The 3,991-nt window shown below is 51.9% G+C and overlaps 1 pseudogene; it reads left to right on the top strand.

Moving 5' to 3' along the window:
- The first annotated feature begins 2,330 nt into the window (after nucleotides 1-2,330).
- LOC150022442 (uncharacterized) lies at nucleotides 2,331-3,660 on the top strand (annotated as a pseudogene).
- The last annotated feature ends 331 nt before the right edge of the window (nucleotides 3,661-3,991 follow it).

Below are 3,991 nucleotides of genomic sequence, written 5' to 3' on the forward strand. Positions count from 1 at the left end.
GTAAACAAGCAGCCTCTGCCTCTGTTAGGTCAACCAAAATTCAAATACAGTCCTCTCTCTTTCATGCCAGGCCTGTCTTTCTACATTGGAGCTGGAAATTTCCCTATCCAGCACACCATGCAAAACTGGTTCCATTTTTACCGAAGAAAGCAGGCAGTAACACATTAGAATGTGGATCCAGGCCAAGTCCACAGCAAGCCCCAAGCCTGCAACCTCAGGTTTCTCTTAAAGAAACACTTCACAAGAGAGACAGCAACCTGGTAAGAGGGTACACAGGCACCAGGCACAGACTTAACAAGTCTTTTGAATGTTAGATCCTTTCATTGTATGCCAGAGCACACACTGAAACTGGACAGAGCCCAAAAGCCACCTCTCCTGCAAAATACAATCATCCAGAAAAAAGGCTATAGCATCTGTCTTCAACTACAGGTAACAATTTTAGTTTCTTTGCCTTTTGCTGAGATCAGTGGTGCAAAAGTCTTTAAGAGTAAGAAAATATGTTTTTCTCCCGATCATATTGCCCAAGTTAAACAGAGCCAATGCTTACTTTCACTCCATACTTCCTGTTCAGAGGGGTCAAACATTGCTCTTGTTCTTCATTACATTTTGTCCTGTGGCTGGTGAATATTAGTTTACTGAAGTCTTTTCCCTCACATCAGAGGGGAAAGACCAATTTTATAATCTAGTTGCAATTTGCAGCACATAAACAATCTACCATGGTGGAAGGAGCAGAAAAGCTCCAGCTGGCTTATCTCAGATGTTCTGAATGACTGATATCTTCACTGACTCCACAGTCATTCATAAAGATTCATTGCCAAAAGCTTCTCAATGCTGTGCTGGAGGCAATGGTTGGGGGGAAGGGGGATGCTGGGAGTTAGGGAACCACCTGTCGTGGAGATGGTGGAAGAAACTCCTTTTGAATTAACACAGTTGCGCTGAAGTCCTTTCAGCTGGGAGACACTATGCATCTAAAGAGCCATTTGTTGAAATGAACAACAGCTAAGAAAGTCATGACTGTTTTCCCCCCATGAGTGGTATGATAATATTAAATTCAAAGACATTTTTGTTAATATAACTGTTTAAACTGATTCACATAACCACAAATGAGGCCAAAATGTGCCAAAGAAATTATCAAAACAAATAGGTTAATTGCGACTTTTTAAATGTACGAAGAAATTTAACTAGTTGGGCTGCTGGATGGTAAGGTTATAATGCCTCCTTTGACAGATCAACATTATGTCTTCCCCACCCTCTACCCCACCCTACTCCACCTCCCAACAGTGTAGTGGATAATTTCTGAGGAACACAATGACCCTTTATTCTGGGCTTCTCTTGTCTGCTAGGGATACCATCTGTCTTCCACACTATATAAACAATCCCTGCAGGAATCTTCTGATGTCCAAACAGATTAGCAGCCTCCAGATTTTCACACCATTAATAATATCCCCATCCAAATTAGGCCTCTTGCTTCAATAACTCCAAAGGTAAGCCTAATAACTGATCCTCCTTTGTTTATAGGTAATGTGTCTGTTTAAAGACAACCTCTCAGAACACACAGCCACCCAGGCAGTGGGGGAGGTGGAGCTCTCTCTAGGCAAAGAAGAAATGAGCTCTTGAGGGAATAGGAGAAATAGTAAAAAGAAAACCATACTTGTAAGACAAGCGAATACGTTAAATTTCACCAGGTCTACTGGAGGACTCTACTAATTACGTTAAAATCTTTCTCTAAATGACCAAGTATAGAAAGCTACTCGAGAAAAGACAAGTTTCACACTTTGACAATGAGCATTCCAAGTTTGCTTGACTCCAGAACAGTGAAAACAGAAACATACTCGAAAGGCTAAAGACTCCCTGGAGGTTTGCCTACCGTCCACCTCTATCTAAGACGATCATCGATGCCTGCCTTCTCCAAGTTTAAGATCTATTGATCGTTTGTAACTCTGTGAGCTCTCTGCATTGCCTCCAAAGACTTCCAACTCTAAAGGAAATAAACGTGCCTGCAAAGATGTCCCTAAAGCTAATAATAAGTATCAAGGAAAAGCACTTGAGCACCGCTAACAGAGAATAAGACACGGCACGGAAGAGCCAGCCCTCTGCAGTTGCACGTCCTAGTAGACGTCTACGTCTAAATCTGCAGCCCCAGTTTCCTCCAGGCCCCAAGCCCCAGCGGAGGATGTTCCCAACACATTTCAAGTCAGAAAGGAAATGAAGCCTCCGCTTCCTCAAGTGATGCTCAAATGACCCAAAAGTCTCAGCTCCCCGTTATAACCAAACCATGAGACACGTCCTCACCCACGTTTTAGGGCAGCGGAAGTCAAAATGTCAAATGAATGACCGCGTTGGAGAGCAAGGGAGGAAAACAAAGCCACCTCCCGATGTCCGGTACCTGCGGGGCGAGGGCCAGGCGCTGGCCACGCACTCACCCGGGGGCTCCGCAGACAGGGATGGGGCCGCGGGGCGGGAAGGCTTCCCCGCAGTCGACCGGACCCGCAGCCCCGGTGCCCTCCGGCCCGTCCGCTCGCGCCGCGGGGAAAGCTGGCGGCCGGGAACGCCGCTGCGCGTCGCCTGCAGCTCCCGGCTGCGGCGGCCGGTGCCAAAGGGCCAAGGGACAGTGCGCTGCCGTCCCGACCCCGCGACCGGAGGCAGCGACAAGAGACACACGGCGCAGCAGCCGAGCGCGACCGGCGCGCCCCTCAGCGGCTCTTCCCGCCGCCCTCCGCGGCGGACTGGGTCTGCGCTTGCCTTTGTGCTGGCATCTTCCTTCGCTCCCCACGACACTCGGCGCTACTCAGGCAGCTCCGCGCCGCCGCCCACCCCTGGGTTACGCCGCGCCCCCCGCGCGACCCGCCGATTGTGTCGACTCAGCAGCGGCGGCGGCGGCGGCGGCGGCGGCGGGGACGCGCGAAGCCATGTCTCCCGCCAGCGCTCGGGAGAGCGCCGGGGGTCCGGGCGCCTCGAGGTTCTCAGCGGAGATCGGCGGCCCTGGCGCAGCGCGTACCCGAGCGGCTCCGCAGCGCCCGGCTCGCCGCCGCTGGCTCTCCAGGCGTCTCCCGAGAGCAGCGCGCCGCCAGCCTTCGTCTCACTCTCTCGCCGCTCCCTGCCGGTTCTCCCGGCCTCCCTCCCGCTGCCACCATCCTCCGGCCCGGCGGGCCCGACAACCGCCCCAACCCCTGCCTCCCCACCCTCGGAGGGCGAAGGGTCCGACCGGCTCACCTCCGGCGGCGCTGGCGCCTCTCCCGCTGGACGCCTCGGCAGCATCTGCCCTCACCTCCCAGCTGGGCGCTTGGCTGGGGGCCTCTTGCACGTCGGTGACTAGAGAAGGGTGGCTGGGAGAGGACCGGAGACACAGCCAGACCTTGGCCAGCTGGACCTTCCTGAGGAAGGTGAGGGAGAGTGGGGCGGGTGCAGCTGGGCGTAGGACGAATCCCGAGGCTGCAGAGGATCCGGAGCTGCTCTCCTGCGACGCCGAAGGACGGACGGATTCTGAAAGGCGCCGCGGAGGAGGGAGGCGACCCTCCGAGGTCAGGCACCCAGCACTCTTCCTAAATCGATCGAAGAGCTGAATGGAGGGGAGTCAAGCCTCGATTTCCCCAACTGCAAGGGCAAGACGGTAATACTCATGTCACCTACACGGGGTGTGGTCACAATTAAAAATGGATTATTGAAAGAGCTCTTAACTACTTTGCCTAAAGAGGGCACTAAAATTTAAAATTTTACTATATTAATACTTTCAAGTTTTTATCTGCTTCTTCTGTAGCATCTTCATTGACTCAGTCCAACTTAAGGGAAAGAGTTAAAAACGCTGAAATGTAAGGATATTGCCCCCTACGCGTGGTGTCTATCCAGATATGGGAAAGATGTACTAGTACTAGATTTTACAGTTTAACAGCTATAGTCATATGGAGGAAGTCCCAAAACACCCCCCCCCCAAAATAGTGCATATCCGTAATTTGGGGGTTTTTGAATATGTGCTCTCAGTATTCATCTCCCC

Source organism: Furipterus horrens, unplaced genomic scaffold (genome assembly GCF_987537825.1).
Source record: "Furipterus horrens unplaced genomic scaffold, mFurHor1.1.pri manual_scaffold_1, whole genome shotgun sequence".
Classification (NCBI taxonomy): Eukaryota; Metazoa; Chordata; class Mammalia; order Chiroptera; family Furipteridae; genus Furipterus; species Furipterus horrens.